The sequence below is a fragment of the Pan troglodytes genome, chromosome 5 (assembly GCF_028858775.2).
Source record: "Pan troglodytes isolate AG18354 chromosome 5, NHGRI_mPanTro3-v2.0_pri, whole genome shotgun sequence".
Classification (NCBI taxonomy): domain Eukaryota; kingdom Metazoa; phylum Chordata; class Mammalia; order Primates; family Hominidae; genus Pan; species Pan troglodytes.
The window spans coordinates 11,680,539-11,707,939 of NC_072403.2; the positions used below are offsets into that span (position 1 = coordinate 11,680,539).

The following is a 27,401-nucleotide window of genomic DNA, read 5'->3' on the forward strand; positions in this document are numbered from 1 at the left end:
AGATGAGCTTTATGTGGACTTTACCAGAAGTTCTAGGGATGTGGCCAGCCAGGAGCTGTGGCTGTCACCAGTTTGTCATTGGTGTGACACTAACAGAGAGAAGGTACATCTTACCAAGACAAGGTAGTTCAAGTTCAGGTTCTGTAGCATCATTCAGCTCATCTGAAAGCTTGTAGTTGATTTTATGTATTGCAGCCCATTCAAAAATAATCTTGTAAAGCATAGTGTTTGCTTAAACATGAGACAGCTTGCAATGTGGCTTCCGTTTAGTGTGACACAAACCTGTTGTGGACTCTCTATTATACCACAGAAATTGTTATAACCACCACATCTATTGTCTTCCAGAAGGACACTCGAGAGTCACTTGTAAAAGTTGGCCTGTGCTTTCCTATTAAAAACTGCTGTTTAAATGGTAGTTAGTCTCCTGTTTAGTATGCGGTGTAGCTAGATCACCCTGCATTCACAATGCTCTACATAAAAAAAAAAAAAAAAAAAAAACCACTGCTGCAATACCAATAGTTAAAAGCAATTCCATTAAATACATTGCGAACTAGTTTTAAATTTTTATCTTGATGTAGGCACTTAAGAAAAAGGAAGGGATAAAAAATAGTTGGAGACATTCATAGTGATTCTGAGGGTAACTTCTGAGTTCTGGGGCTTACAGACTCTTGCCATTGGGTCTTCATCTAAGTAGCGCTGCTCAAACGTGTATGAGCCCTAGTTAAAGCATTATGGCTCACAAGAAAATAAAACAAACAGATCAGTTTTCCAGATGTTAATTGATCAGTTTTCCAGATGTTAATTGGAGATGTTTTGAAAGAGAGAAGCTTCAGAAGGCAGACAAATACTAAAGAGAATGTGTCTTTACAATATTCATTCAGCATTTATTGCGTACCTAGCATGCCCTAGGCTCTAGAGCAGCATTCTCAGACCACTAGTTTTCCAGATCGCCTTTACATTCATAAGTCTCAAGATTATTAAATTTAAATAGCCTCAAGATCCCCTTTACATTCTTAAAAATTATTGAGGACCCCAGAGAGTTTTTGTTTATTTGGGGTCATATCTACTGATATTGACCATATTAAAAATTAAAACTGTATATAAATGTTTAAATGCTTTGCCTGGGCATAGTGGCTCATGCCCTATAGTCCCAGCACTTTGGGAGGTGGAGGCAGAAGGATTGCTTGAGGATAGGAGTTCAAGACCAGCCTGGGTAACATAGCAAGACCCCCATCACTACAAAAAAAATTTTTTTTTACTGTGCTTGGTAGCACATGCCTGTAGTCCCAGCCACTTAGGAGGCTGAGGTGAAAAGATTGTTTGAGGCCAGGAGGTCGAGGCTGCAGTGAGCTGTGATCATACCACTATACTCTAGCCTGGGTGACATAGTGAAACCTGTCTCTTTAAAAAGAAATAAAGTTTAAATGTTTTAAGTAAAACATTTTAAAAGATTTTATTATTTAAACATATCAATAATAAAACCATTGCATATTAACCTAATATAATTCTATGAAAAATAACTATAAAAATTTTTATGAAAAGAATGACATTGATTTATATTTTTGCAAATCTTTTTCGGGTCTCGTCTAAGAAGACAACTAGCTTCTTATACCAGCTTCTGTATTCAGTCTGATGCTCTAAGTTGTTTTGGTTACCCCAGATATTTTGTTAGAAAAGGGAAAAGTGTGTTAATAGCCTTTTGAGAAAATTGTGGCTATTCATTCTTTGACACTCTACCAAAACCGGAAAAGTAGTAGTTTTTTAAAAGTTAGTTGCATTGTGAAATCTGAAATTATATCAATGACTGATATAATTTTTCACTTGTTACATTGAAATCGATTAGTCTATCTTGCAATTTTGAATGGATCATTCACTTTTTCATGATTGTGTGAAATCGTGCATCATTCAATTAGAAATATTGGTTCAGTGAGTTATGTAACTCTTTTAAGCGTCGACACATTTCATTATCTAAGATCAAAAAATCACATTCATTAGTATCACCACCAATCCTATCAGGAATGCCTTAAGTATTGGGAAATATGGAGACACATTTTCCAACGTTGAGAATTTTCCAAATTTGCTTGAATTTTATCATTGGCCAAAAACATTGTCAGTTCTTGAAGTGGCAGGCTCATTGCATTTATTATCTCTGCCATCATTGGTCTGTCAGTACTTCTTCCATGTAAAAATAATGTTCCATGAAAAAGAGTTGCTGGTTCAGCTCACAGTTGAATCTCAGATGCACATTTCCTTGAGACAACCTTGTGCTTCAGCATGTACCACGGGTTCTCTGTGTGTGTTTCCCACTAAGTCACACAGAATATAAAAAAGACATATCAAGGGTTGAAACTTAATAAAGGTAATAATTTGTAGTGCTTTTTAAGGACTTTTTAAATATTCTCTTTTTTTCCAGCTTTAATGGATGAAACAAATTGTTGTTTTTCTCCTTGTAAGTGTGAGATGGTAAAAAATGCAGTGACTGCCAGTATAAGCTGGTGCCACTACCTTGATCCCGGCTAAGGCACCCACAGTTTTATCTACCGTTGCTTTTGCACCAAAGATGTAAGTGGCAATACTGCGAAAAGGGCAAATAAAGTCTTAATAGTATGAAAATGCTTTGACCTTACAAATCCCTGAAAGGGTTTTGGAGACCCCCACAGGTCTGCAGAACAGTCTTTTAAAACTCCTCACTAGATATACAGTTTGACATAGACAAGACGTTTTTCTTGTAAAGGGGGAAGATAGATAATAAACAAAATACATCAGGGGTGCTGTAACCAAAACAAAGCAGTGCTCTGTGACAGAGGGGTTATCTCAGGTGGGATGGCCCTGAAAGGCTGCAGAGGCAGTGACGTTTAAGATGAAACTTAAGAGCAGATCGACTGGGATAGCCAGCCCAGGCTTGATGGCAAGAGCTCACAGGGAATGTTCCAGAGGCAGCAGAAGAACCCCTGTGCTGAGCATGGTGAGGAGGGGGAAGCGCGGGGAGAGAAAAGGTCAGTGAGGCTGTCGAGGGCTACACTGATCGGGCCTGAGGAACCAAGGTGAGAGCTGGATTTTATTCTGAGTGCAACGAGGATGTCCTTGGAGGGGTGTGAAGCAAGGTGGAAAGGTCATGTCCACCTTGTAGCCTCAGGAAGTCTCCCCTCACCCCACTTCCACCTCCATTCTTCTCTAGGGGGCCACGACTGGGTTTGAAACTCTAAACCCTAGTTATAAAGTTGTAAATATAAGTGAAAAAGAAAATCCCAAAAGATTACATACAGCATGGTATTCATTTTATAAAATAAACAACTTATTAAAACCTCAGAGCTATCTACAAAGGAAGTCAAGGGAGCAATAAACAAGGATTCAGAACAGTGATTCCCTGAGAGAGGGCAGGCAGGAGGATGAGTTGGGGAAGACTCCACAGATGGACAAAAGTCCTCATCCGAGTTCCGGTTCTGGGGGTGAGTGGTGTTTTGTGGGTGTTTGTGATCTTATTAAGTAAGGGTGAGTGAGTGAAGGTGACAGGCCACGAATGGGCCACTCACGAGTGTGTCGGGAGCCACGGGTCATGACAGACCCAAGTACGTGCCCCTGGGTTTGATATAAAAAGAGAATAAGGGTAGAAAAGAAACAAAGCTCATATCTATATATTTCATTTATTTACATGCCATTTGATTTCTAGCTTGTTCAACCCTAGTTATTGCAAATATCAAGTGTAGTATCATGGGTCATGGGAAAAGGCTGCTGGATTCAAAACTCGGCTTTGTGTGCACCCTTGGACACACTGCAGACCCTTCCAGGCCTCAGTGTCTTCATCTTCTTCATCTATGATGTGGAATAATTGCAGGATCCGCTCATAGGCTTGTTGAGAACATCCAACAGGACAATGCCTGTGAACCGCTGTCACAAGCCTCTCAGTCACGTTTACTGCACAGGTGGAGATTCTCTCTCCTGTATACACTGCCTCTCTCGATCCATTTTTCCTATCTTTATGTAACTGGGAAAAAGCAAGAATGAAGCAGGTTTGTTTTTGTTTTGCGTGTGAGGAAAAGGTTGTTGAATCTGTTCTCAAGAATGTTTGAATTAAATTCTCTTTGCCTGGGGATGGTATTTTTATCTTATATGATTGTTCTTTGAACAAGCAGTAAGAAAACAAAATGAAATTGGGAGGCTCCGTGCTTTCTTCCTGAAAAGAGGCTTCAGGGCTTTGGGCCAAACTGTGCCTTGAAATGAATTTTAGAAGCGGCCACAGCAGGCGGTCTCTGTTGTGAGGGGCCCAGCTAGTGACAGTCACACTCCCCCAAGACAGAGGAAACGCTCTGCAGAGCGGTGGCCACTCTGGGGTGGCCACGCTGGGCTGCCCACCGCACAGGGGCTGTCAGAGAAAGAGTGGGCTCGGCGGGAAAGGAAGGGCCGCCCCAGTGGGTTACACGGGAGGCTGCTCCAGGCAAGGGTTTTCAATTTCAGTTCCCTTTTCCCCACACTGCATGGTTTCACTTCTCTGATGGGGCTTAGAATCTGCGCCATTAGGCAGCTTCCACAGCTTAGACGCCTTTCCTAAGGAAGGGTTGGCACAGGGCTGTCAGCCATCAGAGACCTGAGAGGGCAACCACCGGTGCCCTCCCTGCTGGATTCAAGAGGAACTGGGTGATTCTTGGTTCCAGGATGAAGAGGAGCTAGCAGGGACAAGGAGTAAGCAGAATGTTTGCACACAGGAAATGACAGGGGACTCCATTGCTGGAGCCATCCCTTCCCTTTGTGGTCATCAGGAAATATCCATGACCATAGTAGTGCCACTGTGGCCTGAGTCTCAGGATTGCCTGTGCCCATGAGGTGGCCAGAGCCAGCTCTGAGTCCCCAGGGTGGCTCACAGCCAAGGAACAGAGCCCCCAGGGCGCAAAAAGAAACCACCACTAGTTGAGAAGGGAGGCGGAGAACTCCTCTCATGACTGTGCCTGGCAGGAGACAGCGCATCCTGCAGCCTCAGCCTGGTGCTCTACGGGGGCCAGCCGAGGCTAAGACTGTCCCTCACGGAAGGGTCTTGAGGCTTCTGTGTCCTCCCCGACACTGGCTGCACTCACCTCCCCTCAGCCTCCATGCATAGCAGCCCACCGTACTTCAGAACCACTCTTTGTAATCAGGGAATTCTTCTTTACATTGATCCATAATCTGCCCCATAATTTCCACAGATCAATCCTAATTCAGGTCTCCACAGTAACATGAAATACATCTGCCCCTTTTTGAAATGTATGTTAGGTCTATTCTGTGTCCTGCACCATGCCAGGCAGCAGACAAGACACAGACATAGATCTTTCCTTCCAGGAGACTAAAACGTAGTGGGGCAGATGCCATTAAACAAATAATCACACAAAATTCTAAAGATGAAATGAAGTTTCTCGCTATTACCGTGTTACCACACGTGGAAGGCAGTCAGCTATGTCTTCTGTCTAAGGGAAGGTATTTTGCAATGGCCTGACTTAAAAGCCGTGGGATTTCCATGAAATCTCTGGATGATGCGGAGCAGACACCCCAGTGCTGAGCAGCTTTCTTTAGTTGAAAGAGAGGGTTAGTGATGGCCAAATTCGTAGCCTGTTTTGGGGATGGCGTGATGACTTTGAACATGGGCGCTGGGGTGTATGGAGGAAGGTGAAGGGTGTCCGTGGGGAGAAAATTGGAAAGGAGCTTTGGAGGCAGGTTGGGCAAGGTGTTAAGTGCCAGAGTAAGAAGTTGGAACTGCGTTTGATGATCATCAGGTGAGAAGACCTTTGAGCAGGGAGGGAAGTTAGGTCTGAGTTTTGAGGCAGTTATTTTAAAATGGTTCCAAGCATGGCCTCTGCAGCCTGGCTGCCCGGGCTCCAGTCCTGGCCACTGGCAGTGGGAAGAGTTACCTGGCCTCCCTGTGCCTCAGTTTCTACACCTGTAAAACAGAAATAATAGTGGTATGTACTTAAAAGAGCAAATGAGTTGATGCATGTGACATTTTTGGAGCTTTGCCTAGCTGTGGAAAAGTGCTTTAAAAAGGTTAGCTGGGGCCAGGCATGGTGGCTGACACCTGTAATCCCAGCACTTTGAGAGGCCAAGGCTGGTGGATCAGTTGAGCTCAGGAGTTCGAGACTAGCCTGGCCAACATGGCGAAACCCCGTGTCTACTAAAAATACAAAAATTAGCTGGGCGTGGTGCGCACACCTGTAATCCCAGCTACTCGGGAGGCTGAGGCAGGAGAATCGCTTGAACCGGAGAGGCAGAGGTTGCAGTGAGTCGAGATGGGGCCACTGCACTCCAGCCTGGGCAACAGAGCAAGACTCTGCCTCTAAATAAATAAATAAGGGTAAGCTGGTATTATAATTACCACCATTGTCATCATCATTGTTGGAATAGGCATTGGAAGGAGGTGGATGAATTTGGGTCAGTGGGTGTCATTCACAGTACGGCACAGTAGAGGCCTGACTTTAAAAGACTAGGTATGCTGCCACCTTCCTCAAAACGGCACCTGCACTATGTTCACTCACATAAGTAGAAACCTGGCTCCTTTTTTCTTTTTAGAATCTTTTTTTTTTTAATCCTCACTTGGGATTAATCACCTCCAGAAGGCCCTCATCAGGGGTTACAATACACGTGTGCATGTTTGAGGCCATGCTGCCCACGCGTAGACTTGGGGAAGGAATTTGCAGCGCCTCACTCCCTCACCAGCAGGCCCAGTGCCAGGGGGCTCCTAGGTGATGGCTGGAGCCCACCAGTATGATGCTAAGAATGAAGACTCTGCTGCAGCATGGGCAAATATTTAGGCAATGATGATAAATGAAATAAAGCCTGAAACCACACATGCATGATGGTCCTCACGATGTGAAAACATGGTTGCACATGAGCCAGGGCCGTAAAGAAACACAGATAAACAGTGGCACTCCTGTTAAGATGGGCAGCGCAGGAGCACATGAATTGTTTTCCTTTAATGTTTCTGCAATTGTCTTAACGATATTTTTAAAGTAGAAAAAATAAAGGAGGGAGCATGTGCCCAGGATCCCTCTATGCCTCAGAGACCACAACTCCAGAGCAGCCATTGTTTTAGCAGAGATGGAGGGCTCCAGAGGGTGGGGGATGTCAGTTCTTAAAGACCTGCTCTTGATCTGCGAACCCCTCTGCCCTCTTTAAGCCCCAGGGGCACCGCCATCTCTAGGAATGGAAATTCCCAGCCAATGGCTCCTGCACCAGAGACAGTGGGCCCTTCCCTTCCTCACAGACAGTGCTTCCTCAGGATCATGGCCCTTCCAGGTACCTGGACAGGTAACTGGACAGGGGCTGAAAGTAGCATCCTTAGGCTATCACATTGATGGTCTTGGTTAAAACAAGCACAGTTCAAATACCTTCATGACCGCTGTCAACTGCAAACGGTATGGCCTTGGGTCAGATACTTGGCCTCATTGAGCTTCACTTCCACCGTCTGTAAAGGAGCAATGCCTCTGCAGTACCTACCTTCCTCACCGGGCTGTTACTGGTAGGAAAAGCGTGACTGCAGTGCATGGCACCCAGGAAGCTGCTCAGTCAACAGTAACGGCGGCTGCTGCTGTAGGGGTGGGCATGGGAGGGGCTGTTCCTCTCATCACTAGTTTTATTCAGTGGTTCAGATGGTTCAAATGTAGCCTTCTCTATGAGGTTGGACCCCGTTCTTCTGCACAGAACTTTCCCTCCTCCCTTGGTCTCCTGGAACACTGTGTTTGTGCCTGTCTCGCAGCACCTGCTACTTTCTCTGAGGCAGTGGTGTCACTTATACTTGTTACATTTTTCAGAGGCAGGGTGCTGACTGGCCAGAACGTAGGAAAGGCCAGGTCAGAGACTTTCTGTTTAAGTAAAATGCCACGCTAGCGGGTTTCGGGTAACTGAAGAAAGTGCATTCAGCGGTCTCCATGTGGTCAGGACTTGGCTCTGTGAGTCTGCAGCCTTGCTCAGCCCTCCCTGCAGCTGTTACTGTATCCCTGTCTTCCTACTGAGGCCATGCTTGGGCCATTGTGGCACCTATACATCTTTAATACACGCCCCAATGAATGAGTTAAGTCCAGATAAAGTGGGTCTGAGGAGTTCACAGATTGGAGTGCCACGAGGATCATATTTTCAGGTGCATTTTCTTCCCATGCACTCTGACAGCTCAAAACACTTCCTCGAGCTTCTATACATTCTGCTCGTTGCCATGTGTCCCCAGCACTTGGATATGTAATGCGAGGGATACCAACAGACTGATTTCTAAATGAGCTTCCTGCCTCAAGTCAAAGGTTGAGTTGCCCGTGCAGCTGGGAGGGCCACCAGGTGAATGACGCTGTTAGAGGGGAAGTGTTGGGGTGAAAGGTCCCTGGGAGCTTAGCTTACCACCGTGGGCACTTAATGGATGCTAAATAATTGAAAGAATAAAGTGAGAGATGAGTGGATGCCGCCTTGATGGCCCCTCGATGAACTAACAGGGTCCGAGAACATTTGCAAATTGGTCATTAATGTTTCATCAACAGTGTCTGCCTCCTTTGTTCATCTCAAAGGGTAGCCAGGGTTTCCGATCACAGGGATAGTTTCCTGAGAAACTTAAATGGAGGAATTAGGCCGGGCCTGCAATTCCACCCAATAATTTGGGTTTGTTTCAAAATAGCCTAATAGCTGGGAATGGGCTGGTTTGGCTTGCTAATGTGCTTAGAAGGGTCTTGAGTGCTTTCACTCAGTGACATTTGGAGGGGGATTATGGATTTTGGAGCATTAAAGCTTTATTGTTTTTGTTTTTTGTTTTGCTTTGCCTGTTTTTGAAGTGAGGTTTGCTGACGCTAAAATGACTGTTTATTCATGACAGGGAGGGGGTGAGGAGGTATAGGGAATAATTCTACTCATGGAAAAGGGATGCCTTCTTCAAAATGATTTTTGCTGTTGGCAAAGCTGAGAACACACTCACATGATTCTCTGCCTGCAGTAAGTGACAGGAAAAACACATTGTGCGCCGTGGATAGCTATAACTAGCAGCAAATTGGTTTAAATCATAAAGAAAGGCTCAGTATACACAGCTCCCTCTTCTTCAGGGAAGTCTAGCTGGAGGAAAGAAATGGAGGCTGGGTTTAGAGTACTAGAAGTGGCAAGTCCAGCCTTGAGCCTCCCGCGGTCGGGTTTCTTCAGAAAATAACCAGGTACTCTCCCGATGTGAGCCGTGGATTTGGGTGAAACTTTCCTCTCTCAGCCACTGCGCTGGCCTCCCTCGGCAACCCTACGTTGCAGGGACTGCCTGCCCCGAAACCCTGCCTGAGCTCACCACTGTCCCTTCACTGACTTTTGAAGGTGGTAGACGGGGAGAGATATTCCTCGTCCCCAGCACTGGCTGGTGTGCTCTTGACAGTGGCCTGTTCTGAAGCCTGCCAGGACGCCCGCTACCCGGGAAGCTGGCAGGAGATTCCGATGGCTTTCGGCATCTGCAGTGCTCACTCATACTGCAGATGACTCTTATTTCCGTTTTTCACAACTTAACTGAAAAGGGCACTTAAGCAAAGCAGGCATTTAGTCCCAGGTGGAATCAATCTTCCTGCTGCAGGAAAGAGCCAGGCCCTGGGCCGCTGGTGTTGGGAGTTGGTCTTGAGTGTGTGTTGACTCACCTTCCTCTCGAGGTAAAGGAAATGAATAGCTCGTGCTAATGAATGAGGTGTCCCCAGAGCATCGTCAGTCTCTGGAGGTGTCCAATTAGGCCCTGTGACTGTCCCAGCCCTCCCACGGGCACAGCAGAGGCGAGGCTCAGAGCCTGCCCCTGGAATGGGGGCGTGGACGTCCCAGAGAGCAGGGGCTGAGGACACTGGAGTGGGGTCACTGGAGGAAATGGGCAAAGGCAGCTGAGTAGACACACACCTTAGAGGCTAGAGAGCTTGTCCGGAAAAAGCAGCCTGCACCTGGCCGTAAGATTTTCCAAAGATGAGGTTTATGCTCATTGTATTTTTCTCTTGGAAAATGTTTAGGGTCTTTTGCAATGCTTTGTCCTCCTCGGTACTCAGAGGACTGCATCTGCCTTTCCCTCTTCTTTCCCCTTCAAGGATGGACGTGTAGGTTACCCACAAGTACCTGTGCCCTCATTTTTTTAGGCACAGGCTTCTTTCTCTGCTTTGTTTTTGTTTTTTGTATGTTTGCTCTCAAGGCACATATTTTCAAGTATAAAATGACTCCTATGCTCCTTCACTTACCCTGAAAACACCTACCTGTTTCCTAAGAGCCACCTTTCGAAACTCTATGGACATTTTGAACCAGATTATTCTTTATCATGGGGGCTGACCTGGGCATTGTAGGCTGTTTACCAGCATCCCTGGCTTCTGCTGACTGGATGCCAGGAGCAGCCCCCTGACCCCAGTTGTGACAACCACAAATATCTTCAGCCATTGTGCAGTGCCCTCTAGGGAGCAAAATTCCCTTCAGATAAGAACCACTGGTCTACAGGAATCACACCAAGGCAGCCCACCCATTTTAAAGATATGCCAGTCTGTTTGTTTACTGAATGTTTAATAATTGTTCATTTATTCACCTATCTGCTTACCCATTGATCTGTCCATCTGTCCATGTAGCTGAGCTGCCCAATATCCATCCTGGGACAGCAGTGCCTTGGGAGCTAAACATACTCAAACTGTGAGCCTTTCTAGAAAGAGAGAGAGACAGCGAGAGAGCGCAATTGATTGATTGAGGATAGAGGAGATAATTACTGAGCAAGCTGGATAAGATCCAAGGTACTAAATAGTTGGGGGAAGGTACTTGGGAGGAAGAGAGATGCTGCTTTTTTGAGACCAGAGGGAAGGAAGAATGGTAAAGACAGAGGAAAATGTTTTGGTCATAAGGAAGATCACTTACCCAGTCCTAGATCTATTTATGTAGAAAAAGGATTTTCTAGATTACAAAGAGGTTTTTTTTTACAACTAGAACTGTTTTTCTTAGATTTATTTTCCAAAGATGTGTCACAAGGCAGTAATTCACCATCATCAGTTAATATGTCCGAGCCCAGGGCCAGTAGAGAGGAATTAAACCTCCTCCTAAGAGGAGCAAAATATTCATCACAAAGGACAGATTTTGCAAGAGTTGGCAATCTTCTAGAGGTCATGAGCAAAGTCCTCACTTACTCTTATTAAATGGTTCTTTTGGTAGTAGTAATCTTACCTCCCCTAATCACTGCAATGATGATTGCCAGTTCTACTGTGTGCTTATGTTTCAAGCACTGTTCTGAGAGCTTTATACGGATTAACTCCGTTAATCCTTTCAGCCCTAGATGGTCTTTTAGAGATGAGGCAACTGGAACACAGCAAGGTTGAGTAACTTGCCCAATGTCACACAGCTACTAAGTGGTAGAGCTGGGACACAGACCCACACTGCTGGCTCTGAAAGCATCAGCCCTAATGACTACACGCTCATTTGTCTGGAGAAAACACTGAGACCTGGAGCATGTGTGTACATGCTCACCATACAGCCCGCCCCCGATGATTGTCAGGAGAGTCAGCTGATCAGAGAAAGTGACAAGCATTGGTCATTTCAGAGAAACCGGGAGTTGGGCTTTTTAAAAGAGGCATAAAGAAACTGGGAAAATGAGACTGAGTGTATTGGACAGATCCTAGGAACTACCACTCAGAGGAAGACAAGCCCCGCTCCTGTCTTGCCTTCCTTCCTCTTCCTCCTTCTCTTCCATGTGCCTTCTTCTTTCCCTTCTTCCTCCTCTTTGTTTTCAGCTCTCCTCTCTCTCCATATAGCCCTCCAGACTCTCCTCCTCCGTGGGGCTGTCTCCTTGGTCCCCTCAGAGACCGTGGCCCCAGATCCTCAATCCTCTTGCTCCCCAGATTCGTTCCATGTCTCCTCCTTCTGCACTCACGCCCTGGGCTCCTGCCCCTTGGATTAGAAGCCATGGGCGCCATTCTTTGAGCACTTTTCACACACAGGAGTATGGTTTTTAATGAGCGGTTTTATTCTGTTGTACCCTTTGATGTCCTGTGTACTCCTCTATGAGTAGCACCATGTCATAGCAGGGCAGAAGCCAGGGCGTATCGTGTACTTGGAGCTCAAAGTCCCTTTGCAGTGAAATTCCACCAAAACCTATGGATCTTTCACTTTGGGACACGCTGTTTGATCTCTGTCTGTCTTCTCCAACATCCTTTCTCATTAAACTGAAGATCAGAAAAAATCAGAAAAATAGGGCCCCTTGGTCCCTCTGAGGTCCTCAACATTTGCTAGCCATGGCTGGGACCCTTCCCCCTCTCAGTGTCCTGATGTGGTTTATTCTTTCATGTTTCATCTGGGCTGTATGGGCCTGGCTGTATGAGACCCTCACGCAGCCCGAGCTAGGAGAGCCTCCCTGTAGAGCCGCACCTGGCCCCCACACTCTCTGCCTCCCTATCTCCTGTGCTCCTCCTCAGGGTCCTGCTGACCCCATCACTGAGACAGCTGTCCCCGATGATCCTCATGCAGGGTTTTGTGTTCTTCTTATGTGAGTGTCCTTTCTTGTTGGATTGAAAGTCGCTTAAATAACACAGCAAACATTGCTCAGCACCTGCTATAGATGCTGGGGACACAAAAGTGAATGAACAGTCGTTGAAAGTGACAGTGTCAACAAATGGCTCTAGTAGCAGGAAACAGGAGTATCATGATTGAGAGAGGTACGTGTCGGTGATATGGCGGTGCACACTCCAGCCCTCCATGGAGGGCAGTGACCCAGGTGTGTTCAGCCTCCTAGGGAGGCAGTAAGGATTAGACAGGTTAAGGCTTGGGAAAGCCTCACAGTCGGGCCTGGCACGTAGCAAGCATGCAACACCTGTTAGATCTCGTTGTTCTCATCTCTGTAGCTCCTCTCCCTTCTGACCCATTCCCCCAGCTTTCAATGTCAGACCACACAGATTGTGTTCAGCAAATGAATAAATGACCATGAATGAAATGAATGTTGGGCCCATCGAGAGAGAATTAGAGAACTTGGAAAGAAGAGTGGACATTCTCAATGAGGAGGGAGAAAAACAGCACAGTGCCAAGGGGCGGAGCCCGGGAGCAAGAGCCCTGATCCCCAGACACATCAAGCTTTCCTGCCATGGGTCAGCCGGACTCCAGCCCCAGTCACGAGCTCCTGGACAGCTCCTAGTGAGTCTCCTCTTCGCTTCCCTCTTTCTTTTTTCCACCAGAGATGGGACATTTTCATATCCTTCAAAAAAAAAAAATCAGGCATGATTCAAATCCTGTTCTTCTATTCACTCTGCCTTCACTTCACATCACTTCCACAGTTGCTGAATTCTTCCTTCATGCCACATACTGTGCAAAGCTCTGAAAATGCAACCACCAGGAGACAGTCCTGGCCCCACGCCCCCGGCTAGGTGGTGCCCAACCCAACCTCACCTTCCACACCACCACCAATGGCCAGACAGGTGAAGTGAGGGGTTGAGCTTGGATTCCCTTTTCCCAGAAAGAGGTTTTGTGTGATTTTAACTTATTTGCAGATAATTAACCTCAGGGTCAAAAAATCCTACCCTTCTGCCTCTGCGGAGATTGAAATTAGATTTTTGAAGAGAAGCAATTGCTGTATAGAATTAAAAACTTCTTGATGAATACTGCCATCATGACATGGGGAGGAAATCACAGTAGCACTTTCTACTGTGTAATTAAAAAACCAAAAACGCAAAGATGAATGGAATACCCACAAGTGAAAATGGGATTTCGTTTTCAACAGAGGAAATTGGAGTTCTGTCAGTTACACATGGAGTGTGTCCTGAATCATTTCAAATTACAGCAGGAGGTCACGTGGGCCATTTTCTTTAATCTATGCAATACCACGGACCAGGAAAGGGAATTTTTGCTCTAAAAAGATGTGATTTTTTTCCATCCTAACCATTGACTCTCTTTCCAAAATACCAAAAACATTTCATAGCCCCAGGTGGGTTTACATTTTGTTTTTGTTCTCCCTCCTCTCCACTGCCTTGCCCTAATTTTAATCATGCTGACTCTCCAGTCTTTAACTGCCTTTGCTCAAGAACATGTAAGGATTAGTAGCCCAGAGTTGAGTCTTGGCAACACTGTGGAGTCCATGCTGTACCCACCTATCTGGTTTTTCCTCAGTGTCATGAAATCAGATCAGAGATCTCATAGCTGCCACACACTGATAGGTCCCACTGACCATGGGGGACACCGGCTCCTAAGTGAGGGAGAACTGAGTTTTGGTCCCAGCCTAGTTCTTTGCTGTGTAACCCTGTGAAATCACTAGCCTCTCTGGACTTCGTTTTCTTACATGTATGGAGTAGGGATTGGAATAGCCTTGCTATTGCAGTTGTTGTAAGAATTAAATGAATGGATATATGAATGTCTAGTGCATGGTAAGTCCACGAGAAATACCTGCTATTATAATCACCATTGCTGTTGTAAAAAGTAATCAAGGGATCCAAGAGTGCTAAACTGGTGTAATAGCTAAGGGGTTTGGGATTGCCAAAACCTGCTGTGGACAATGGCCGTCACTGCTTGGCAAGTTCCAGTGGCAGATGGAAATAGAGCCCTGTATAATTCTTATGAGAATTCTAGAAAGCTAGGCTGGAGCAGGACCCCTGTCCTAAAGGCCAAAGAGACCTCTTCCTGCCCCCCACAGACCAGCACTGGGGGTCTGACCAGTGGAGCACAAGAGCCTGCAATCCTGAATCCCCATTATCCTGAGAAAGAAAGCCACAGCCAGCTCTTGTCCCATAGGAAAGAGCTGGTCTTCTTTAGGACTTCAAGCGCATGGGAGAAGGAAGCAGGCCTTGGGCTTTCAGTCTTGTTTCCACTGTGACATAAGGCAAGGAGAGGGTGTCAGGACGGGCCATGCATCTGTGGGCACCGTTTCAACACATGGCAAGCTTGTGCTCTCTATTTGAGAGCCAGCTGGACCCAGAATCTGACCCATCAGATCAGAATCCCTCTCTGTAGAGAGGGAGCAAGGAGATGATGGTGATGATGACAGGGAACACTTACATAGCACTTAACATAGCCAGATAGTAGTTTAAATGCCTTGTATAAAGTATCTTACTGAATCTTCTTAATAACCCTTTGATATAGGCATTATATTATATTCATCTTATACCTAGGGAAATTGACACAAAATGAGGACAGTTCATTAGAGCCTGGAGAGTTCTTCTGTAAATAAGAGGGAAAGATAGATGGTTGTTTGATTTGTAGATAGATAGATAGATACATACATACATGCATGCATACATACAATCTGAATCTATAGTGTAGATAGAAACTGTGTCTGTCACACAGATAGAAACCGTTAGTGTAGTACACTGTATCTAGCTGTAGGTAGTTAATTCTTCTTCTCACAACTGCTGCATCCAAAAAGACCAACCCAATAAACTAAGCAGCTTTCTAGAAGATTCACTCCGCGTTTATTGCCAGATGTGTCACCTGGTCATTTTGTGGATTATATTAAAATGCAAAAAAAGTGTTATTAGTTATTAATTTTAAAACAAAGGCTAGAAACTTTAATTTTCAATTTAGCCGCAAGGGCTTTTTTACTCTACGTACCCCTGGCTACATTTATTATACATTTATTATAGAATTACATCTATGCAATATGTCTATGTATGAATGACTCAGAAAGGTTAAGTAACTTACTCAAGGCCACAGAGCTAATAAGTAGCAGAACTGTAGTTTGATTCCAGATTCTCTGATTCTATCCACTGCTATTTCCACGTCATTTTCCTGTGATCCTTCCTTTGGTGTGTGTAGCTCACCAGGTCACACTAGTGGACTGGACCAAGGAAAATGCTGGACACTTTGGTGACTAAGGGCTTGGAGCTTTGGAGGAAGACAGCTCCAGGCCCACTCCTGACTCCAGCCGCTCCATCGCTCCTTGCTGCCTGGGTACTTGACCTCTCGGGGCCTCCGTTTCTCTCGAGGCTGTTGTGAGGATCAGATGAAAGAAAGATGTGAAGTGTCAGCACATAAGTGGTCACTGTGATTATAATTAATAGTACACCATACAGTCCTGGCTGTTTTCTCCCAAGAATTCTTTATCTTTCGCCTGCTAATAAAACAGTATGAAGTCTGAAAGGCCTTTGTGAAGCTCCGCGTATTTGCTATTAATAACCGTGGTCAATAGCGGTAATGTTCTAACCCTTCAAATTCACTGTTTGGGAGCTGCCTTCATCCCCAGCCTATCGAACACATGCTGTGGGGCTGGACCTGTCTGTGGCACCGTGCTTTGTGACTTGCCAAAACTCATAAGGAAGTTAAGAGTGTCCTGACAGCCACTGATGCTCTTCTTTTAGGAAACTGTTCTCAAGAAGATTGGAGAGCTGGCTTGAACCATTTAGGAAGTGGGAAGGATATTAGATGAGTTATTTGTTGCTGCAGAATGAATTACCCCCCAAAACAGAGGGGCTTGGCAGGTTGATTCTGGCTGTCGATTTCTCACGGGGTTGCAGCCAAGATGTCAGCTGATGCTGCAGGGATCTGAAGGCTCAACTGGGGCTGGAGGACCCCCTTCCAAGCTCAGTCAGTCGGCTGTGCCAGGAAAGGCTCGGTTCCTCCCTGGCTGTAGGTCAGAGACCTCAGCTCCTCACCACCTGGGCTCCTCCACAGGGCAAGCATTGCAGCTGGATTCCCCAGGGAGTGACCCAAGAGCAGGGAGAGGCCACATGTCTTGAGTAGCCTGGCTTTGGAAGTGACACACCATCACTTCTGCCATATTCTCTTGAACACACAGACTGACCCTGGTCCATTGTGGGAGGGGCCACACAAGACAGGAACACCAGGAGGTGGGGATCTCTAGGGGCCATCTCTGGAGATTGCCACCACAGGTGGCACATTCTTGTCTCTGGAGAGCTGAGAGAATTCTCCTCCTCCTCCTCACAACTGTTGCCTCTAAAAAGACCAGCCCAAATAGGGCAAGCAGCCCTTCAGAATAAGGTTATGTCCACATTGATTCTAAGACATGTCACCTGATTATTTTTTGGATTGTATTCAAGTGCAAAAGCTCAACTGATAGTAGTTTAAAAACAAGCTAGAAACTATTTTTCCAGCTTAACCTTAAGGGATTTTTTTTTTTAAATTGCATGTACCCCTTGCTATTTATCCTAGAAATGGCTGCAGAGCTTTAAATATAGACCAGCATGAATTCAACTCTTGCATAAATTTAAACCACATAGGTGCCAGAATACCCCTTTTTTTAATCCAGAAGGGAGAGTTATCTAAGAGTGATGGGTAAGTACATGGCAAACCAATTTACTGCCTCAGCTGCTGTAATGTGGAATAATTTGCATCCCATCTCACTCATCTGTCTTCTGTCTCCACCATGCCCATTAGCACGTGAGTTTGCTCCCTTCCTCTCGCCCTCCACACTAAGCCAGATTATTTTGGATGAAAACATTCATTTAAATTTACTCTACTTTCCCTTCACCCTATGAATTAATGTAAGGAAATGAAATCAGACTTCACAGGTACCATACATTAGCAACACAGATGACCCTGCGTGAAGGGAGATCACACAGTTACTTCCATCAGAAGTAAAACTGAGCCTCGAAAACTTCACAGAAATACACTCAGAGCCACTCAAAAGGGATCCTGAAAGGCAATGGGGGAAACAAGAAATAGAATAGGCTTCAGAAATAAGATCCTGGCCGGGCGCAATGGCTCACGCCTATAATCCCAGAGCTTCGGGAGGCCGAGGCGGGTGGATCACGAGGTCAGGAGTTCGAGACCAGCCTGGCCAACATAGTGAAACCCCGTCTCTACTAAAAATACAAAAATTAACCGTACGTGGTGGCATGTGCCTGTAGTCCCAGCTACTCAAGAGGCTAAGGCAGAAGAATTGCTTGAACCCAGGAGGCGGAAGTTGCAGTGAGCCAAGATTGTGCCACTGCAGTCCAGCCTGGGCGACAGAGCAAGACCCTGTCTGAAAAAGAAATAAGATCCTATGGGAAGGGAAGTGAGCCCCCTCCCTGCTTTCTGGAATAGTGTGAGTGGCAGATGGCATTGGTCAGCTGACCTAGCCTGCATGCATAACTTCCCCATCCCAGCCTAGAGGTGGTCATGTGACCCAGTTTTGGCCAATGAGAATAAGCAGAAATTTCTGGATGAGGTTCCCTGAGGGCTTTTTGTCTGGCATGCCCCTTTGGCCTTTTACCATGTATCCCTTCTTCCGTCTATCTGTGCATTGCTGATAGGAGGACTGGAGAGGCAGCAGCCATCTTGCAACCCATGAAGACCGTGGCTTGCTTCCTAAGGATGGTGGGACAGAAAGAAGAGCCCAGATTCCCCATGGCACTATTAGCAGTTGCTTTGTTCTGCATACCTTCAGAATTCGTTGTTATTATTGTTGTTGTTGTTGTTTAGAGACCACATCTTGCTCTGTCACCCACGCTGGAGTGCAGTGGTGCAATCATGGCTTACTGTGATCTTGAACTCTTAGGCTCACGCAATCCTCCCACTTCAGCCTTCTGAGTACTTGGGACTACAGATGCACACCACCACACCCAGCTAATTTTTTAATTTTTTTGTAGAGACAGGGTCTCACTATGTTGCCCAGGCTGGTCTCAAACTCCAGGCTCAAGCAATCCTCCTGCCTTGGCCTCCCAAAGTGTTGGGATTACAGGCATAAGCACCACACCCAGCTACTTCTAGAATTTTTTAAATGTGTCCTTTTTCTTTTGTTGAATGCAGCTGCCCTCATCAGAAGTGACACAGTATGCCAGAGCTCTGAAGAGATTGAATATGTTGCTGTACTGCTAACAGTCAGAGGAAACAGAACCCTAAAAGATGTATGAATAGAACAGGTTCTTTCAGTGTACATTACTACGATCCAAAGTGAGGTCAATGAATAAGAGATTCAGAATATGTCCAAAGATGAATGACAGAGAGCATCATCATTTCTTAGAAGTAAAACAGCAAGGAGAACAGAGTTTTTCCTGTTTACTGGGTACAAAGCTATCTACATAATTATAAGGGATGTTTTTATTGCCAGAAACATCTAACTTTTATAAAAGCTTAAAGTAGTTTTTTTTATCATTATTTCTGTAAAATGTTTTTATTAAAGGAAACACCATATGGTAACAGCAAGAAGAGTTGGTTACGAGTCACGAAGCTAGTCAGATTTCTTTCCAACAGTTAAAATCAAAAAACTTAACACAGACCATACATTTAGAAAAAAAAAAAAATGCAGTTTCAAGACTCCTGAAAGCATAAAACTTTAACCAAAGAGTTGCGTGTGTATCGTTGTTGGTTTTTTTCATTTTCTAGAATGTAAGACAAAATCTTGGAACACTTAGGGGTTATATTCATAATATTTAACAGCCAGCACAGCCTGGACAATGACTCGTTAGAACAGGCATCAGTCATGCCACATTCTGTCATGAAAAGGATCTCCCTTGTGCTAGTCCTTATCACACCTGCTCTCCTTACCCCCACCATCACTACCCTCTGGCACCTACTAATCTGTTTTCCATCTCTATAATTTTGTCCCTTTAAGAATATTATGTACACGGAGTCACACTGAATGTGACCTTTTGAGATGGGCCTTTTGCACTCAACATAATGCCCTTGGGATTCATCCAAGTTGTTGCATGTATCAAAAAATGAAGAATCCTGGCCAGGTGCAGTGGCTCATGCCTGTAATCCCAGTGCTCTGGGAGGCCAAGGTAGGAGGATTGCTTGACATCAGGAGTTCAAGACTAGCCTGGGCAACATAGTGAGACCCCCATCTCTAAAAAAAAAAAAAAATTGTAATTAAAAAAAAATCAAGAATCCTAACTTCTAGCATGGCCATTTCCAATTTTGGCAAAGTTGGAACACCTGCCTGTTGTTTGACCAGTTATTCCCTGGGAAGCGATAATAAAAAACAAAATAAAGCAGTGGGTTGTTTTTTCTGTTTAAAATTAATTCAAAATGGCTTAGGAGAAGGAATTTGTGACCTGGGGCCCTCAGGTGCCCAATGGCCTGTGTGTAGGAGGCAGGACCATCTTCATGGGAAATGTCTACAAGACAGATGTATGTTTCTCAGGCTAGCAGCGACCACTTTGCTTCTTACAGCAAAATTCTGGAGTGTTAGAAAGTAATCTTCCTTCTAAACCTTCTTCTGTAGTCCTTGCTTTGAATCCAGGAGGACAGTGGGTGAGGGGTTCCCCTACCCAGAACGGTAGGTCAGGCAGGACGGTGCCTAGTGCCGCCACAAGGTCACACAGCCTTTGTGAGCAAAGGCAGGGGAGTTGACCTGGGTCTACATCCAGACCCTCTTCTTGGAGCCTGTCATGTTCCTGCCACCCCACTAAACACACTGCTTGCATCATTTGATTTAATCCCATCAGCAACTCTACGAGGTAGATACTATTGCTGACCCAATTATACAGGCAAAGCAATTATGGCTTAGAAAAATTAACACATCAAGGTCATACAGCAAAGCCAGGACTTAAACCAAGGTTTAAAGGCCCCCAGAGTCCATGCTTCCGACCACTGCATGGTTTTAATCCAAAGTGAAGAGCAGGTCAAACCACTACATACAGTGGCATCTGTCTGCTGTGTGCTGGTAGGGAATGTGTCCTGGGGACACTGGAAGTCTAGAGTATCTCCTCCAGGCTTATCGTGGGTCCCCTCCTAGAGTGGGTTAGGGCCCTTCAAAGCTTTTTCATCTAAGGCATGATAAAATGCACACGAGAAAGTTTCAGCTGTTACTTAAAAGTAAGGAAACTATTCGAAATAAGTTTTTTGGGAACCTCATTGTAGAGCAGCCTGCCTTGATGGTTTTTTTAAATACATGTGACCTTTGAGGCCATTTTAATTTTTACCAATGTGGTAAGTAAATAGTAGAGATTTCTTAAGCCTGTGGACGCACAACCTGTGCAAAGGTTGTTCCTAATCAAAATGAAGTACCAAGTAAGGGTTTTTTTTTTTTCAAAAAAGCAAAATCCATCAGCTTGGCTTCAGCACTGCGGATATTTACAAACCTCCCTCCCAGGCTTGTCGTGGAGCCACAAAAGCCCCCGTTTCCAGATGCTATGTTTTCCGATTGCTCACCGCTTACCTGCAGTAAGAAAGCGTGCTTCACCTGGGCAAAGAGAAACCCTCCTGGAGACCTGCCTTTTATCCCCAGTAAGCAAGCACACATTATCCAGGAAATTGAAGGCAGGGAAACAACTCGTTAGTCTGTAACCTGGGGGGAATAGCCCCACTGCTAGAGACTTCAGCACTCCAGGATCCGTGTTGTACTTCATTCCCAGGCTCCGTCTTTTGTAGACCAGTGCCTTTGAGAAGATTACTGCTGGCACACTCTGCCCTTCATGGCCTGTTCTCCTTACCAGGAGCCTTATTGAGGCAGAATATGCGTGACAGCTTACTGGATCTACTAAAGGGAAATGGACTCACTTCTGACTGCCACACTGTTCAAACAAGTCAGTGCCAACACAGACTGCGGCAGGGTCCCCGAGGGCCTCTCTGGAAATGCCTGCCCTTCCTCCCACACCAGCCTCCGCATCCCGAGAGAGTTGGTGCACATCCAGATCTTAAAGCATCCTGAGAGTTGGTGAACTAATTCCTGTTAAAACCAACAGTCACTTTAAGTTTGAGGAAGAAAGGTTTAACCAAGTACTAGTAAGATTCACATTTTTAGCTTTTGTTCTTCCAGCTGACTCTGTGTACTGGGCCCACAGTTGTACAGAGAGTTACCCTATGCTGACTGCACGGGAGATGCACAGGGCGTGTGGATGCTATGGGAATGGAGAGCATTGGTCATGCAACAGCTTCGCCTATGACGCCGTGTCTTTCCCTGCCCTTCTATATGTTCTTCATGTATTTCCAGGTCTCCTATTGATTCATCCACACTATGTACAGGATTAGAATGCCCAGCAGCTGGGGGAGCCTTTCCAGGGTATGGTTCAGCTGGTGTTACCAGTGACCCTTGCTCACTCCTGTACCTTTGCTTCCACGGGGCCACTCCCATGGGGTCTATAACCCCTGTGGATATGCACCAGCAGCCAGGCTTGCACAACAGCCTCCTGGCCTGGCTGCGCTGAAGGACTTCTTTTTGTTTTTTCCTGTTGTTTTTTTTTTTCTGATAGAGTCTGGCTCTGTCGCCCAGGCTGGAGTGCAGTGGCACGATCTCGGCTCACTGCAACCTCTGCCTCCTGGGTTCAAGCCATTTTCCTGCCTCAGCCTCCTGAGCAGCTGGGATTACAGGCACGTGCCACCACCCCCAGTTAATTTTTGTATTTTTTAGTAGAGACAGGGTTTCGCCATGTTGGCCAGGCTGGTCTCGAACTCCTGACCTCAAGTGATCCGCCCGCCTCAGCCTCCCAAAGTGCTGGGATTACAGGCATGAGCCACCACGCCCAGCTGGGACTTCTCTTTAGTTATCAGGGCGTCTGTGTCAACAGGCTCCTGGGATATTTCCTCAGTCTCTGTCTCTGATGTCTCAGCCAGCTATTCTGCCCAAGACAGAAAGTTTCTCTGTAGATCTGGCCTTGGGAAAGACAGATCAGAGTCTCAATTCTAAGATGAATAGGTACTTTGGCGTCAGCTTTTGCCCCAGGATTGCCTGCTTCTACATTCTTTCCTATTATTTGGTTACCAAGATGCTCACATGCAGCCGGCATCTCATGTCCCACAGATCCCATTTGGGGTGCAGCTTTCACCCTTCCACAACTTTGCTTTTAATCGTTACACTTAACTCCCATCTCTTACTTTGAAACCTTCTCTCTGCATTGCTTCTTTTCCCGTATTTCTTATCCCTTTCATTCTAAACAGTTTCTACAAAAGAACAAAGTCAGTCTACGGGATGAGAGCGGGGAGAGGGATGACAATTCTGAAGAATTCTAGTAGGTTGTTTTTTATTAGGCACTCAGTATTTTTTTCCCCATTATATGTAGTACCTTCTAAGCACTGACTTCAATGAGAATTTCACTGGTAGAAAGCTTTTAGAATTGGAGACTTTTATTGTTTTTTCTGTACAAAGTTTCCTCTTATTTTTTATCTGGCAGAGTTTTTCATTTTGTTTTCTTGGTTTGGTTGTTTGGTTGCATTTTCCTACCCTCCCACCACCCCGCCACTTCCACTCTTCTGCTTGCCTCTTGCTTTTTGAGTGTCTGAAAAAAAGAAGATACGTTTGAGGGTATTGCAAACAAGGAAAAATCATCAGGTGACATTGTTCTGAACTGGTAAACTTTCTATCCCATAAGAGTTTCTTTAAATAGAAAACAAAGCAAAACGACATAGTATTGAAGGAATTCTTGGATCTAGGAGGAAAGGAGCAAGTATCCACAGCCCTGCCAGGAAATGGGTTCTCAGGAAATGGGCTCCCAGGAAATGGGCTCCCAGTACTCCTGAGAGAATGTGTGTGTTTCCTGAAGGCCAGCAGGGTACCTCCAGGGGTGCGTGTGTTTGTGTGAGGGTGGAGTGGGGTGTATATAAGGCTCACAGGGCAGGGGCAGGATATATGGGCCCCAAAAATCAATGGCATTATCAATTTTGCCTTGTAGGCTATGTCCAGGTATTTGAATTTTGAAAATCTCTCCCGGCTGTCATCTCAAGCTCTCTTGGGAACCTTTAAGGATGCCAATATCTGATTAAATGGCAACTTTAGCTCCCTCTTGAACCTTTCACTTTTCTCACCTCTAAAATTCTATTGATGGGCCAGCCTTAAGTTGGTGACTCACATCCTTCAAGTGACCACATTGGAAATGGCGGAGACCTCCTTTCACCCACCCCAGCCCTAACACTGGAATCCACAGCCCACCCTGTTTTGGGGGTGCTGGCCACAAGCTCTGGATGCCAACGGATGAGGCCAGGACCTCACATCACCTTCCTGACAGCAGCTGAAAGGCCACAGTGTTTGTATTGATTTACAGGAGCGCTTCCTAGTTTTGTCGTCCCTTTGCAACTGTACAGAACAGCTTGAATATTAGAAGGTGAAAGCCATGCTCTATAATAACCTTATGAAAGTTTCATGCTAGCGTTTGATCAGTAGCAAGCCTGGCTTAGAACAAAACCATGTTCCTTCGAATGTGGTTGTTGAAGGCTCACGCTGGCACCGAAGCTGTTTTCACGTTAGGGTGGCTTCATAAGGGAGCACATTGTTGGTAGACACCACTGTCTGGAGGAGTTGGGGTAGAAAGAAGATGAATGGAAGCTTGGAAAGCATTGTCACTGAAAACATGCTGAGTGTAAAGTCAGCTGTTTCACTCTCCTTGGAGGAAGTTAAAAACAAAGGTATTCTATCAACAGGCATTTAATAACTGTCTCGTTACATACTCTATTACACAGTAATAGTTTCCACTCATTGAGTGCTAATCACATATGTGTGTGTCACACTCACCGTGCGTTTCTCCTCAACGTCCTTCCTGTCTTACCTCTTATATAGGGGCTCGGCCATTTGGGGCATTAACCCCAGCTTTCTCACCAGGTCTAAGCCAGTCAGTGCACACTACTTCCTGTGAGACAGGATTGGTTTAGGAACAGGGGATAACCCAAATGGGAACAGTGGTTTGTGAGGGGAAGGTGTGCGAGATCTGAGGACCTCTGGGAGTGATGCCTCACTCTGGAGAGAGAAGCCTGGGGAGGGTGAGCAGCTGGGCCTGTTACAGGCCTAGGGACGAAGCTGCCACAAAGAGGACAGCAGAGGTGAACAGGGGTGGAGAGACCAAGCCAGAACCACTGCAGCAGGACAACCCTGTCCTCCTCCTCATGAATCGAATTCAGTCCAACACAGTTCTGCATCCTTTGAAGCTGTTTGGATTGGAAATTCTGTTACCCACGACCAACAGTATGTTCGCATTGGTAACAATCAGTATGTTAGTAAATTACCCATTACAGCAGTCCTCTGAGATAAGTACCGTTAAGTCTCCGTTTATAGATGAGGAAGCAGAGGCTTTGTGGGGTTAGTTAACTTTTCCAGATCACAGGACTAAGTAGCAGAGCTGGGTTGCAAACCCAGTTCTGTCTGATTCCCAAGCCTGCCTCTTCTGTCCAGCGGTATCCGTCTGTTCCCACATCCTCAGCAGCTTATCGGGAAGGCGCTCACTTTCTGGGAAGCAGGAGGAAACCCACTCTGGCTCTGCCCTTGAGCCAAAATGGATAAAGGCCAGAACACAGGGCAAGTGTTCAGTGGCTTCTGCAACACACCTCAAAGCTCAGGGCAGTCCCGTGATTGGCGCATAGCCAAGGAAACCTAACAGGAGGCAGCACATTAAATCTTTCAGTCCTTTTTATGGCTAGATATAACACACATGCATAAAAATGCATAAAAAATAAATACATAATATAATGAACAATTATAAAAATAATGCCCGAATCAAGAGCTGTTTGGATTTGGCAATTAAATGTTGGTGGCAAAGGAAATCAAGATGATCATCCTAGTCACGACCTTACCTGTACCTGTAGCATTTGACACTCTTTAGGAAAAGTCATGGTGTTTATACCCTAGTCTGTACCATTCATGCCACAATGAGCATCCACAAATATACCCACAAAATGCTATCCTAGAAAAGAGCCATTAATGAAATAAAACTGACTGAGTTAGGGCGATAGCAGCAATGAAGCTATTATTAGCCCTGTTCTACTTTCTATCTCTCATGATGCCCAATTCTCAGGGAAAATGGCCCCTAAAGTGATTTCTTGGAAATCCAAAGTTAGAGAGTGGTTTCCAAGGCCATTAGGAGGGACATCTGTCATGCCACCCATGGCCTTGTGCCAGCCAGAGCGCACTAACAGTTGAGGTGGGCCATCTTAAATAGACACACTTCATTATGTGTGTCTGTGCTTTAATCATCTTTTCATTTGTCAGGAGATATCCTGCATAGATAAATACCAATTTCTGTTTGTGTATATCTCTTGTAATTGATTCTTTATTAGTTCTTTTCAAAGACAGTGTAATCAAAAGGTCTGTTTGCAGAATGTCCATTTGCTGCAAAGAAGAGAATAAATCAATCAATGGGTCTTTTTTATTTTGAGACAGGGTCTCACTCTGTCACCCAGGCTGGAGTGCAGTGGCATGATCTTGAGTCACTGCAGCCTCCGCCACCTGTGCTCAAGCAATCCTCCCACCTCAGCCTTCTAAGGAGCTGGGACTACAAGGCACGCACCACCATGCCTGGCTAATTTTTGTATTTTTTGTAGATATGAGGTCTTACTATGTTGCCCAGGCTAGTCTCAAACTCCTGGGCTCAAGCCATCCTCCCACCTCGGCCTCACACAGTGCTGGGATTACAGGTGTGAGCCACTGCACCCCACCAATCAATAGATCTTTACAGCCACCTTTATATCAGGGGGAGCCCTCTGTGACCCTGTGTGGTACAGAGTCGGAGGAGAACCCTGGGGAGACCTCGTCATTGGAAGGAACCCCAAAAGGCTGTGAGGAGGCAACAAGCCTCCAACTGCATGCCTGTAATTATGAGATGGATTAATAAGGATGTTCCTCTCCAATTCATATTTTAGCCCTTCTTTAGAGTCTTCAATTAAAAAGATAAAAAATATCTTCTAGTCCTGATGATTCTTTTCATTATTTTAATTACTAAGGTAATCTATTTGATACCTTACATTGCCAGGCAGCCGGCAGATAATTATCCTTTTACACTGCTGAGACCAACCCAAAGCCAGGCAGGCTTTCCACTAGGAGCAGTCAGAACCTGCCCTCATGAACAAAGACAGTGACACGATGGCCACGTGGTCCTTAGATGGTGCATGGAAGAGGGGATTTTAAAGAGCGTGTGTCTGTGTGTGTGCACTGTTACTCCATACGGATGGTATCTGCTTTATGTGTTTGACAACGGCAGGTTTTTGTCTGCTTGCCATACATTCATTTGCACTTTGAGTGCAATCCAGACAGCAGCATTCTGTCCCCGTTGTCTTTGAGGTCCTGCCACTCAGAGTCCCCCAGCCAAGCGGGGTGACAGGGTGCTCTTCATTTTTTCAAACCAAAGTTCTTTGCAAGCAGCATCTCCTTGGGCCGAGGGCTTCAGTGAATATTGTCCTGGCCTCCAGGTGGCAGCAGGATTTGGCTGGTGAGACTGCGGGCTCTGTCAGGAGGAAGCAAGGTGGAGAACAGGCAGAGGTGGGGGTGGGGGCTGAGCTTCCTTAGGGCAAGAGTCAGGTCTTATTCATCCTTGTCGCCTCAGTCAGTGCATGGAACTGTGCACATCACTAATAGTGATCAGTATCAATATCTGCTAGTATTTATTAAACCCTTGCTGTTTGCCAGGCTCAAAGACAACAGAAGAGAACAAAACTAAGAAGGAGAAAGCTCTGTGCATGTACAGGTGGCAAGTGGGGAAAGGCAGACCATAAAATAAATGGGAAACATATGCAGGACCTTTAGATTATGATGGGAGAGCGTGTGCAGTTTTAAATGGGACAGTCAGGGAAGGCTTTGCAGAGATGGTAACAGATGAGCAAAGACATGCAGGAGTGGGCCAGGTGGAGACTGGGAAGAGCATTGGGAATAGCATTCTAGA

At 45.7% G+C, this 27,401-nt stretch overlaps 1 protein-coding gene across 15 annotated transcripts in view; it reads left to right on the forward strand.

The window, feature by feature from the left end:
* Nucleotides 1–27,401, forward strand: part of FARS2 (phenylalanyl-tRNA synthetase 2, mitochondrial) — a 593,088-nt gene that overhangs the window by 461,243 nt on the left and 104,444 nt on the right.